Source organism: Grampus griseus, assembly GCF_964374135.1.
Source record: "Grampus griseus genome assembly, chromosome: 8".
Lineage (NCBI taxonomy): Eukaryota > Metazoa > Chordata > Mammalia > Artiodactyla > Delphinidae > Grampus > Grampus griseus.
This window is the reverse complement of record NC_139002.1, coordinates 53,404,929-53,419,009: the sequence shown is the minus strand read 5'-3', so window position 1 is coordinate 53,419,009 and position 14,081 is coordinate 53,404,929. Positions and strand designations below refer to the sequence as shown.

At 47.0% G+C, this 14,081-nt stretch overlaps 1 protein-coding gene across 1 annotated transcript in view; it reads right to left on the bottom strand.

The window, feature by feature from the left end:
- The window catches only part of TENM4 (teneurin transmembrane protein 4), a 388,830-nt gene that overhangs the window by 130,025 nt on the left and 244,724 nt on the right, over positions 1-14,081 (bottom strand). The window lies entirely within an intron of this gene.

Sequence of the window (14,081 nt, the reverse complement as noted above, 5' to 3'; positions counted from 1 at the left end):
GCTTAATTTCTTGAGCGCTCACTGGGTGCAAATCCAATGGTGAGCGGGCACTGGGGGATCCAATGGTGAGTATGACAGACACGGCTCTTTCCTGACCTCAAGGAGTGACATTCTAGCATGGCAGACGGACATAACCTAATTGAATTAAATGCGCTAAGATGAATAGAAGTGAAGCTTCTAGTATGGAGCCTGGCACATAGTCAGGATATGAAAAACTGTGCACACACATATTCTTATAAGAAAGGAAATGGGGTGTAGTGGCAAGCGTTATCAGACTGAAGTCAGATCAGATGTGAATTCTGACTTATACAACACACCTGATACAAGCAAGCATTTGATAAAGGCTAGGCGACGGTCATGTGATCAACATCGGCACTGTCTGACTCCATGCTGGACGGTAGGGGCCTGGGAGGAACCCTCTGACGTACCATAGAGTAGACAATCCATACAGTAGACATTGATTCAGATTCCGACTCTCCAGTCTCCTTGAGTCCGTGCGGAGCCCTTGGGAGAATTACTTAATCTCTCTGGACCATACTTCTTCATCCCCAAAACAGGGAGAGTAATAATGGTCCCCTACAGGGTGAGTGAGTGGTGGTAACTGAAGGAAAGGGTAAATGTGAATGGTTCTATGTAATCTGTGTTATGTATGTTGTGTTCTGTACATTAACTGATTGATGGAGACCTACGGCATCCTGTATCAGTGCAGCCCCGAGTCACCGAGAAGGGAATCGTCTCCCTGAAGAGCAAGATGTTTTCTAGCAGCAGAGCCTCAAAATTTGGGTATGAAACTCTTTCTCTGGTTACCTAGCGTGGCACCATCAGCCAAGACCATTAAAACCCAGGCAGAAGCCACCTGTGTGCGTAGCTTCGCCTTCCTCTTAAAAGCAGGTGAAAATCCCCAACTGTCCTGAAGTGTCATTTCAAGTCTGCAAAGTTCCTGGCTGAACTACACAGGGCCTTGGAGAGCAACCAGGTCAGGCCCAAGAGCACCCTGGCTCTTCTCCTGGGGAAAGCCTCATCCCCCGGCACCTCCCCTTCCCCACCCCACCTCTGCCCTGCCTCACTGGTATCCACGTCTGTCTTCTCTCTAGACTGGAAGCCCACCTGATGGCAGGCTCTCGCTTTTACTCATCTTGGTTCCCAGCAGCAGGCACCAGGTCTGGCAGAGAATGAGCTTTCAACAAATATTTGTTGAAAGAACAGATGAATTTTTAAAAAATCTCATGGAAGAGGTGTTATGTCAGTTGGCTCAACTCTATCCCAGCGCCATATTGTACAAAATTTATTTGGTTAAATATATTCACACAGAGGCTCAGCCTTCTTTGTGCTTAACCTTCTTAGAAACTTATCTTCTCCAATCTCCGACGGATAGCTTGTAACCTTAAAGTGCCTCAGTTCTTACACCGTCACACACATCTCCCTTCGCACCAATGCCCGTGTCATACCTGTCCCCTTTCTATGATGTGGACGCAGGTGGACACGTGACGAAAAGGGTGGGAAAAATATATGGTTTGGCTATTGGTTAATTGTGCTCCGAAGTGTATACACGAGGAAAGAAGTTGCTGCAGTCTCCTCTCATTAAATGTTAAGCCCCGTATGAACCTGGATGAAGCCTGGGACCTATCACAGCTACGTTTTAATTTGTCTGGACTTACTTTACAATCCTGTTCATTACAACAGCTGGTAAGGGAAGCTGTGCCTCTCCCCTAAAGGGAAATACTTATATATAATTTTCCCATAAAATTTCTTTGACTTGGAAAGATGCTCAAAATTGACACAAGTCGGGGACAGAGGGGACCCCACACAAGGATCTGTGTGCTTTCCTGCTGAGTAAGGAACAGATACAGGTGAGGCTGTCTTTGAAATTCAGGGATGTGAAAGCAGAGCCTTGGCCCCGTATGACCTCCTGGGAAGCCCCTTAATAAGTCTGTATTTAGCACTAAAAGGGATAATAGGGAAAACTGTTCTATTCTGCTTAGGACCTGAGGTTCTTAGAAGTGACCTTAAGAAATTTTAGTAAGGGTTAAATAATTTTAAATGATTTCCACTAGGATTTTCTGTTGCATCGCTAGCTCATCTGAGTTAGTGCCCAGTTTGGGGGATTTCTCTGAAATCCTGGTCCTTGAAAATTCCTTGGGGGAATTTCTCATGAAATCCTTGGACAATTTAAGTCCAAGCTACACTAAACAGCATTTGAGGCAAAAATAAGGAGAAACTGTAGAACCACTATTGGTGGCACACAAATATTACCTCATTAAATCCTCACAACATCCCTGCAATTTTATTTTCACTCCCTTCCCATCACTGAGGAAACTGCTTGGAGAGACTAAGTGACTTACTCAAAGGTACTTAGCTAGAATGAAAGGTGACTATGATTAACACAGCTTTTTGGTCTGTGAACTGTGGGATCAGGTTTAGGCAAAGCCTCAGCTGTAATCTGACATATTTCCTTATTAATTATGTATTAGATCCTCACCCCAGCTAGACTAGAGAATCTCTGAAATCAGAGTCTGATTTCACCCTGACTCAATGTTTATCATGTTAAGTACTTTTCCTTTTGTTTGTCTGTTTATCTGTCTTTTCAACCTCCATCCATCCATCTGCCTGTCCATCAGCTCATCCATCTGTCCATCAAGCCAATCATCTAACCATCCAATCAGCTATTAAGTCAACAGGCCATCTAACTGCCCATCTATCCATCCATCCATCCATCCATCCATCCATCCATCCATCCATCCATCCATCCATCTGTTTGACTTGGGCTAGTTAATTCATCTTTCTGTGCCTCAGCTTTCTCTTCTGCAAAAAAGGATAGAGACACCAACATCTCAGGTTCATGTGAGGCTTAGAAGAACATCATGTAATGTGCCTAATGTCATGTACATCTTTTACAGAGCAAACACTCACTACATGGCAAATATTTTACGTTTATGTGCTAGAAAGGGCCAGGGGAAGGGAGGGTTTGAAGATACCGTGGAGAGCAAGGGGAGGACGTGAACAACTGAGGTTCCTCTCAACAGCCAGAGAGGACTGGATCAGGAGCATAATCAGAAGGACAGGCTTCCTGGGCCCCTCATGCCCTGGGGAGAGGTAAGCGGCAAAGACCCGTGTAAGGGACAGACCAGGATAATGAGAGAACACTTAAACCACGGCCTCCACATTCTCAGTGAGGTAGGAATCTCTGCTGAGGAGGATGCTAATGGATAGATGCGGACATCTGAAAGAGCCCCCTGGGGACTGAGTGTAAGAACTCACAAAGTACCAGAAGAACTGCAGCTCGAAGGACCCAGGAGGGGCTAAAGATCGTGAGCGTGACATGATTTGACTTAAAGCACTCAGAAGCCTGGCTGTAAGATCAGAGATGGTGAGTGGCTGGAGTGATCTTGGGTTTTGCAAGGTGGATGTGGAAGAAAGGCACAGAAACAGGGAGCCGAGAGTGAGGAAGGGAGACAGCTGGAAGTAAAGGACTGAGGGAACAGGGGGAAATGAAGGAGAAGGAGAGTGAGTCAGGAGAGAGCTGATGCGGGGCAGGAAGTGGCCTGGATGTGGCCAGGGGCTCACCTTCAGGTGTGTTTAGGGGTTAAGAGACAAAAAGAGGAGGAAAACGCAGAGGAGCAGTTTTCTTGGTCAGAGCATGAGAAGGTATCTTAGAGATTCTCTAACCATCCTGTAGACAGGACAACACGGGCCAAAGAGAGGAAGCGCCTTGTCCTTGGCCACACAGTCATGTGCATATTAGTACCTGAGTAAGAACTTGATGGCTCCCTTAGGAAACAGTCATGTAAGGGGCCAGCTAGATAAACGGCTAAAGGCGGGGAGGCCTCACCACTCTTCGGCCCCCTCCTCTGTGCCTCTGCATAGGCTGCTTTCATGGTCTACATGCTCCTTTCCCCCAGTCTTCACATGTTGAAGTCTGGCTCCAATGCCACCTCCTCCCTGAAGCCTCCTTCCAGAGCCCACACTGGAAGGGGCTTCATCTCCTGCCTTCCCAAAGCACTTTATGCAAACCTTTATCAGGGTTGTTAGTCTACCTGTGTTGCCTCCAGAACCCTGCCATCATCAGATTAGTCTCTGTACTCTGTAGTGAGTCTCACACAGAAAATGTATCTTTGGACTGCATCCATGTACCTCCAGATTCCAGTGGTCTGAGGCAGGGCACTCCAGTAACTACTCAAGGTACTATGATTTTGCACAGGGCAGAGGCCTGGATTTGGGCAAGCTGGGTATAAAAGCCTTCTTTGCTACTTCCCGGCTCTGGGAAACAAACACTGCACATATCTGAGCCTTATCTTGGTCATTTATAAAACGGCGGTAATGAATCTTAAAATTGATTTAAAAATATATTGAGGACCTACTATATGCCAGATACCCTTAGAAGCTGGGGATTCAGAAATGGTATTAAGTTATTCCCATCCTCAAGGAACTCAAGTCTACCTAGTTGTATAAATGAGCACAAAGCTGGCCACCATGCCTGGCACACAGTAGGCCAATTACAATTTAACTCTCACTTCCACAGGCCAGATATCCCTGCATTTTGAACAATTTGGCTCAAATATAGCACCCAATCTCTCTCCCTCCCTCTCCCACAAAATTGGGCAGATGGCTTTTTAGTCTCAGTGCAGGTTACAGGAAGAAGTCAGAGGGGAGGAAGGTATAGGAAAGGAGCACCTGACTTCCTTACAGTAAGTAATCTCCTTTTGACATTGAGGCCAAACCCAAGTCACTCTCCTGTGCTTCTCAACTTGCATCCCTATCACCTGAGAGTCAGAGCGGCTCCAAGCCGTGCTTCGGTCCCCCAGATCTAGATGGCAGAAAGCTAATGAGCCTTGGAAACCACATGGCCTTTCACCTCACTCAAGGAGCTCAGAAAGCTTTCAAACCAAGCAGAATAATGGATTCCCGTACGTTGGTGCAGAGCAGTCTCCAGTCTATTCCCCCAGGACTAGAATTTCAAGCTTTAGGAAGCACCTATCACAGGAAGTAGTAAGTCGCCTCTATTCACCTTAATTGGAGGGTATCTGGCTTCCTGCTTAAAGGAGTTCGAAGCTAGCATGGCGGAGGCCTCCAAGTACGCTCTGACTTTGCAGAATGATTACAAGCCGAGAAAGGACTGGTGAGCAGAGAAGCCAGAAAAGGGAACTGGGACGTGTATTTGTGGCCAGGACTGAACCACCACCCCACTGGAAGGGCCCAAGTGGGTATACTGAAGAGATAGCTGATGTTCAGACCTCCAGCCCTGACACCCTTTTGTGAAGGTCCACCTCTCCACCTCCACCATGGACACCTCCTCCTAGAAGTCTCCCAGGCACCTCAAACTGCATGCCAATATTAGAATAAGCTTTCTAAAACCAAACCTGACCACGTCACAGCTCTGCCTGAAACTCTTCAGTGCCTTCCACTGACTGACAGATAAAACCTAAACTCTTTCAAGGCCATTCATGATCTGATGCCTGCTAACTTCCTTCACCTCTTCTCCCTCTCACTACTGCCACAAAGATCCTAAGCTAAGCTACTCCAAACTGTGGTTCTTTCCTAGAAAATGCCAGGATCTGTCTCATCTATGTACTTGTTGCAAATCTTTGACTTCCACAATGGGCTGCTGCAAGGTGCTTGCCTCTTTCTTCCATCTCTGACAATTCAAATCCAACCTCCATCACCCACCTTAAATCCCACTTCCTCCAAGAAGCCACCTTGATCACCCCGGCTGAAAGCAACTGCTCTTTTCCTGAACCCCTGTAGTATTGCCAGGTCCACCGTGGTCATGATCCAATTGACATGGTTCCTGGCAGTGTCACCAAGTGAAGTGGTACCTTGTAAACCTGATACCTGATCCATGGTCAGTATCGGCGTAAACCTTGGTAATAGCCAATGGCAGGATTATGCAGGGGATAAGCATGAGTTCTGGGCCCAGAGAAGGCTGGATTTGAATCCTTTCTTTCCCAGAGTGCCTTTGGGAAAAGCACTCAAGTTCCCCGAACCCTGGTTTCCTGAGAATAACACCGTCTGCAATTTCAGAGGCTTATATATTTGTCGTTTGAATAAATCATGAAGCACATACATGGAGGAGTTCTGTAAAATGTAAATAAAATTTCCATTCAAAGGACAGTTATGATTTTAAAATTACAAAGTTACCATACCAGCCGTTTGATTCAGGAAGACAGCCAGAGATGTTGTACAAGATATCAGCTTGGGCATCCGAACAGAAACCTAATTCTGAAGCCCAGTTTCAGAAGGGCTTAGATTGGCATACTGAAGAGATGCAGTTGTGACAGAAAATGTTCCAGGGCTGTCGGCGGGAATTCTACGTAATTACAAAGCTGCCAGCTTCTGGTTTATCAACCTTTGATTCTGGCAGTATTTAGTAGCACGCCTGTTTGGGCCCAATTTCCCAGGCTTTGATTAAATGTTAGGAAGTGACCGTCTCATTGTGTCTGAACCGCCACAGTACTTCCCAGGCAACTGGTGGGCCCTTCTCTGCCTCCTTCTAACACACCCACTTCTTTGCTTCACTGTCAGTCTCTTGGATATTTATTATTCTGAACTTTGATTCTAGACTGTCCCTGGCTGTTGGGAAAGGGCACAGGAAATGTCAAGTCTCAACAGACATGATTCCTTGGGTGAAATTCTAACCTAGAGTTTCCCCTCCCAGAACATACCTACACAGAAATAGCCCAGTCTGATCGTTTCCTTTTGATGTTTAATTGGATGTCGGTGCTGTGCTTTCTGGGCTGAGAAGCAAATGCTTCTCAGAGAGTGAACAATTCCCGCTACACAAATGAGACTTGTAACAGGGGAGAATGCTCAACGCTGAATCTAATTTTCTCTCCCATCCATGAACAGAAGACAATTTCTCTGGCATTACAGCATCTCACTCAGTCTTTCTGTCATTAGTAAGAATTAAATTCTGTTCCCTCAAATCTAAACATAATTATATTTTGCCTCGTAAATAAAATTGAATTACCATTTTCAAAATTTAGGGCTAATGCAACTGCTATGTTTAGAGCTTTAATTTTTTTTAACCCTGTTGTTACTTTCAGGTTTTTTTTTTTTTTTTTCAAATGGGCTTATTTTGCTATCAATTGTGACTTCATTTGGGAACAGAGCTTTTCTGTTCCATATCTATCTGGTCATTATTGTTATTAATTATGCTGTGTGATTTGCTTTTCTTTTTGGTAGGGGAGGAGAGTAATAGAGAAGAAACTGGAAGCTCAAAGGATCTGAGTTTGAATTTTAGAAGGTCTCGCTAAGCTGAGGTAGGACCTAAGCCATGATGCACTGAGAGAGTTAAAGAAAGAGCCCTGACGTGGAGTCTGAAAGGGAAATCTTCAATGCGCGTTGAAAGATTTTTTAATTTGAGATTTTCAGCAAGAAACTGAGTGGACTCCATGACTGGGACCCTGCCTGCCTCCCTGGCCTCACTTCCTCAGCTCCTACTCTCCAGTCAGACTGAAGGAGGACCGCTCTGTACTTCTGCACATGCTGTTCCCTCTGCTTGGACGGCCCTCACCTCCTCTGACCCCAGGAACCCCACCTCAGTCCCCTCTCACAATCTGGCTCACAAGTCTCCATCCCGGGGAAGACCTTCCCAGGTTCTTCTCTGTCCCCCTCCTGGCCGAGGGCACGCTCCTGCCCTTGTGCACCCCAAACCCACCATAAATGCGACGGTCGGAGGCCTTAACACCTCATGACTCCGTGTCACCTCCTGAGAGTGGCCTGAGGCATGCTGATCCCCGGGGCCTAGAATGGTCCGGCACATGAGAGGTCAGGAAGGGCTGTGAGTGAATGGAGGGGGCGTGTGTGCTTGTCAGCAGTGGGTGTGCATCCGGAGCTCTTCTGGGGTGCTCTCTGCGGAGGCTGTGCTCCCCTCTGGAAAAAGCTCAGGAAGCTCAGTCCCTGAGCAGAGGCCAATGTTAGCGCCGTAGGGCCCTTGTGCTGGTGTCTGGGGATAAACGTGTCAGCACGTTAGTGACTCTTCACTTAGACTCGACGACCAGAGTCGGGGGCTGGGGGGAAGGGGGGTGGGTAGAGAGTCTCAGTAACCACAAGAAAACCGAGCCTCTGAGAGAGAAAGCAAGTTGTTCAGGTCACATAGACTCCAATCCAGTTCTGGCTCCAGACCTTCACCATATAAGCTGCCCTCAAACTTCAATTCCTGAGAGTTGAAGGACTGTTTGGCTAATTTAGACTCAGTCATGCATTCTAAAAAATATACATTAATACTTTATTTATTGAGTGCTTACTGAGTGCCAGCCACCATGCTAGGCATTTTATATACACATATTAAAACTAATGTGAAAAACAGCCCTGCAAGGCAGGTATCATGAGCCATATTCTTTGGATAAGCTCAGTCTTGAAATTCTAGCTTGGTCCCACTCCAAATCCCATGCAATTCTTTCTGACTGCACATGCGACGCCCAAATCCATACCACTGAATCTCTAAAAGATCTCCACCTGTTATTCCATGAAACCCAACTGCAATGAAATGGTAAGAATCATAAACCACCAGCATGAGCATTTTACAATCAAAATCTCTGCCAGGTACTGCTTATGTGAGCCAGCAACCCAAAGGAATAAAATGTATGAGAGGGCCCTCTCACATAAAGGTCATTTATGGAAGACAAGACTGGAGAGAGCGCGTAGAGAAGTGGAAACGAGGAATGAATTGATGAGGCTGAGGACAGAGATGACTGGGCTGGGGTGGAGGGGAAGGAAGACCCGCGTGAGAGCCAGTGAAGGGGCAAATGATGGGTTTGAGGGATCGAATCTGATATGGTATTCTGGAAAATGCCACAGAGCCTGAAATCTTCTTTAGAAGATTTTAGAAGATTTAGAAGTCATTAGGCTCTGAAAGAAAGGTAGGCTTTTCCAATTTTAAGGACCATCTCAAAGAGGTTAAATTCCTCCCCTTTTCTAAGGCAGCTCTGAACCAAGAGGATGAAAAGCCAACTAAAGCACTTGAGGGGGTGGGTGTGGGGAGGCAGCCCTTCTGCTCCGCAGGGCTACTGAGCGTGCCCCCTTTATGCAAAACTGATGAGGCACCCAGCCCAGCAGGACCGCTCCCTGGGGAAGGTGGCTTGAAGGAGGTGAAATGATGCCAGCTCTTATCCAGGAGGGGCTCTGGCTGGCTGGCACTGCCCATGAAATGAACATGGGCTAGGTCTGGAAAGTGAAGGACGGGGCCCAGGAACTCGGTTTTAGCTTTGCAGAGTGTTATGGGGGCGTGGGGGGAGCAGATAAGGTTGGGGGTCGGGGGGGGAGGTGGGTGGAATCCTGAGAGAAGGGATTAGACTGTCCAGCGGGTAGTGTGCTTGGATCTTCTTGGGCAGAGCCTTTGGCTGTAACCCCTCATTCTTCTTTGATAATTCCCTGGATAAGTCATTCATTCAATAATCACTAGAACCTAATGGCTGTCAGGCCGTGCACTAGGGAGAATGACAGACACTGACTTTATGGGGTTCACAGTTTGACAAGAGAGAGGCACGTTTATAATACATGGCTCAGTACACTGAAGAGCTTAGGAGAGGCCTTGAAGCCAGACTTGGGTTGCATCCGTGCTGTGCCACTTTCCAATGGGGAGATGCTGGCAAGGAATTTAACTTAGTTCTGACCTTCAGTGTCCTTATGTGGAAAACAGACGTGGTAATACTTCCTTTACAGGGTTCTTATGACCCTTAACTAACATAATGGTTGAAAGCACTTAGTTCAGCACCTGATACATGGTAAGCATCAAGAAATGGACAACTCTCTAATTAATGCTCCATCCTGTGACTTATCAGGAAGAAAGACAAGATTAATGGCAAAGAAACCTCTCTGGATGGAAAGAAGACTTGAGGTAAGAGCTGAGGACTTGGAAACAGAGGGCCTAGATTTAATTCAAATTCTGCCACTGATTAGTTACTGCGGGCAAGTCGTTTCCTCTCTCTAACGCCTTCCCATCTGTAAAACAACTGCAGTAGCAATCACCACCATCATCATCACCACCCCCATCACCAGCACCATCACTACCACCATCATCACCACTATCATCACCATCACCACCATTACAACCACCATCATCACCACCCCCATCACTACCATCATCATCATCATTACTACCATCATCATCATCACCATCACCACCATCATCACCATCACCACCATCATCACCATCATCACCCCCACCACTACTACCATCATCGCCACTATCATCACCATCACCACCACCATCACCATCACCACCATCACCACCATCATCATCATCACCACCACTATCACCACCATCACAACCACCATCACCACCAGCGTCCCCAAAGACTGACGCAGTGAGGTTCCACTGGGCCCAGAGCTGAGGACAGAGGTGTATTCGGGGTGGCAGTGGGACATATAACCTGTGCTCTTCCAGGCCACAGGAATCTACTTAAACAGTTATCTTATACAGTTCGTCATTGACCACATCAATGAGGCAGGATTTAGGGAGGAATTTCTGAGATGAGACAGCAAGCCAAGCTGCTGATAACCCAGAGGCCTGAGTAAACACTTGTGTAAAGTCTGACTTCACTGTTTCCACAAACCTAACCAGAGTGCTGGGAAACTCGTCAGCTCACATTTCATTACAGGCTGGCTGTTGAGTGCAGGGCATGTTGATTTAAGCTGCTTTCATTAAATCCTGCTCTCCATGCCAAACAGCACGACATTCATCTCAGGCAAGAGATGGTCCTGCTTCCTAGGAGGGCCAGACGGCAGGGGCCCATTTCTGCCAAGCCCACCACCTAGAGTCAGTCCTATAGGATGTGTCTTCCCGCCCGCAGCTCCTGGTGAGAAGGCTCTGGGCAGTGCCTGTGCCAGCCCTGCCGTGCCAGGAGCAAATAACGTAAAAGGTGTGACCCGAGCTACCCTTGCTGGGTGTCTGTCTTGTGCCAGCCGCCATGCTAACCACTTTCTCCACATTTTCTCACTAAATCCTTACAACAATGCCACAGGTAATTTACCTAAAAGGAAAGGAGGGGAAGCAACTTGCTGAAGCCACTCAACTAGTGAGAAGTTCAGTGCCTGTTCACCACCCTGTAGCCGCAGCCCTGAGTACAAAGACAGCTCCCTGGCTAGAGTGGCATCTGCTCGATGAGGCATCTCCCGCTTAGCTTTAGGGCCCAAACTCCATAGTTTTCAAACAGCTTCCACTCAGTGAAAGTTCCCTCAGAAGGGAGGGAGGGGGAAGACGGGGAGTGCTCCCCGCTACAGGCCCTGTTCTCGGGCACACGTGCACTATACAACTTAATCACCACATGACCCTCTGAGGTGGGCACTGTTATTATTTCCATTTTTCAGACAAAGAAACCACAGTCAAGAAAAGTCAAGTCCCTTGCTAAGGTCACACAGTTAGCACGTGCAGAGCCAGGATGGAGCCTAGGCAGGTACAGCCAGGACAGCAGGGAGGGACAACCACCGACAACGCGCTTTCACGAGCCTTCAAACTGGCTTCCGGCAGGAAGTGAGAGCCAGGGAGAAGCTATGGCCGTGGGGAGGCAGCGCGGGGTGCTGGGCAGCGGGGGGGCCCCAGGCTGGGCTCGGACTTCCAGCTGCGGCAGGCTCCGGGTGCCTCAGGTAGGTCACCGAGTCTCAGGGTGAGGGTGGGGAGGTACCATACCTGTCACCCTGCCGCCTGGTGTGTGCATGTGTGTGTGTGTGTGCGCGCGCGTGTGTGTGTGTGTGTGAAAAGGAGAAAGAGAGAGATCTTTGTATGCTTTGAAGCACTCAACAAACACAAATTGTTATCACTATTGCAAGGGGAGACAGGAATTTTGAAGTCATCTATTAAATTCCTGGCCTTGTGGCAATCATGACACTGATTTAGTCAGTTATAGGTTAGAGATTTAAAAACTATAATCCTCGTTTCTGAAAGGGCACCTTTCATCTTGCCTCTCTCAAATGCCTCCGGTACTATCAAGGGCTCTCACCAGTGCGTGCTGTAATCACGCTCATAACATAGCTAACATTAACGGAGCCCCTATCACGCGCTGGGTAGCATGCTATGTGCTTTTTTTACTTTATCTTAAATAATCCTCCAAATAATCATTTTCCAAATACTAATCCCAGGAGGTAGGTACGCTTGTTATCTCCATTTTACAAGTTACAGAAGTGAAGCAACTTGCCCAAAGTTATAACTAGTAAGCAGCAGGGCCAGCATTTGCACCGAAGACTGTCAGACTCAGAGACTCTCCTTATCACACGGAGCTCTCTGCATTAGCTTGTGAGGCCCTCTGTTTGACAGCAGCTCTGGGAAGCGAGAGGCACAGAGTTGAGGAAAATGGGCACTCGCAATTCTATTTAAGGCCCTTGCAATGGGCCTGCTGTCTCCTCTTACAGGGCCAACTCAAGAATGCCTAGTGACCGCACTCAAAGTTACACCTGCCTCCGTCAGAGGCTGTGGAGTCTCATCAGGGATTAACAATGCACGGACAGTTATAGTTCTATCAGAAACTAGCTTTGTGGCCACATAATGAACAATACAACCCAGTGTAGCTTTCGGAGGAGCATTCCTTATATTGCTATAAACAGAGCTGTATAAAAAGACTTATTCCTAAAGATGCAGACGTAGAGAATGGACTTGAGGACACGGGGAGGGGGAAGGGTAAGCTGGGACGAAGTGAGAGAGTGGCATGGACATATATACACTACCAAATGTAAAACAGATAGCTAGTGGGAAGCAGCCGCATAGCACAGGGAGATCAGCTCGGTGCTTTGTGACCACCTAGAGGGGTGGGATAGGGAGGGTGGGAGGGAGATGTAAGAGGGAGGAGATAAGGGGTTATATGTATAGGTATAGCTGATTCACTTTGTGATACAGCAGAAACTAACACACCACTGTAAAGCAATTATACGCCAATACAGATGTTAAAAAAAAAAGGAATTATTCCTAAGACATCTGTGTTCGTGATCATGTCTTTACACGAGCTTTGCAAACAAGGATAAAGTCCAATTTAGGCTGCGTATTGAACATCAATTCTCCATTCAATTGGTAAAGGTAATTCAAAGTATTCCAAAGGCACAAATGCTGCACTGGATCTCATTTTTACCAAAGGTCTCAGCCCTCTTTCCTGATCACTACCAGAACTGTTAATACACAAGATGATGAGCTGACTTGAGCTTCACTTTGTTTCAGCAACGTGGTGTGGTGGGGAAAGTGACTCAGAGCGAAAAAAAATGTTGACGGAGATGCTACCACTTCTTAGCCATGTGTCCCTGGGCAGGATTACTCAGAAATTTTCTGGGCCTAAGCTTCTTTATTAGTTGATTTCTCTTCATGCGTTTGGTTGCTCTGTCTCCTGCCCCCCTCTCCAGAATGCAAGCTTGCCAGGGTACAGACTTCCTACCTCTTTATCCCCTCTGCCTTTTTCAGTAAGTATTCACTGAGTAAAATACTATATAAATTGGCAAAATGGGGATGATGATGCCTTTCTCACAGGGTTTTTGTGTGGATTTAAACAGTGGATACTGTCCAGATGAGATACTAGAAGCAACCACGCTTACTACCTACCAGTACTGTGCTGGGTGATTCACCTGTTCCCATCTAATCCTCACCACGAGAGGGTCTCTAAACCATAAAGCGCCTATAAACAGAGGGTGCCCATGTAATCATTCTGTGGACTTTACACATGTAAATTCTGTGGTGAACCAAATACCAAAATTAAGAACACATTCAATCATGTGTTTGTCATTCATTCATTCATTCATTCATTCGTCAAAGTTTATCCGGCAGCTGCTGTGGGCAGGCCTATGCTGAGTCCTGGGCATGTGGAATAAAACAGGTTTGCTACCCTCATGGAACTTACCATCTCGTAGAGGATCTGGCCAGAAAGGTGGGTGAGGGCCACATCACAAAGCACCCTAAATACCATACTGAGTTTGGACTTCATTCTGGGGAATGGGTGAAACCAAAGGCCCATCCCTGTAGAGCTCAAGGAGGCACAATGTCCCCCATGGCCTCGCCTCTAGGATGGCCATTGTAATGTGAGAGACGAGAATTCAATGAGTCACATCTATCATCATTAATATGGTTAAGGGGCGATGTTTTGACTCTCAAGGCCACCACTATGAAAGAA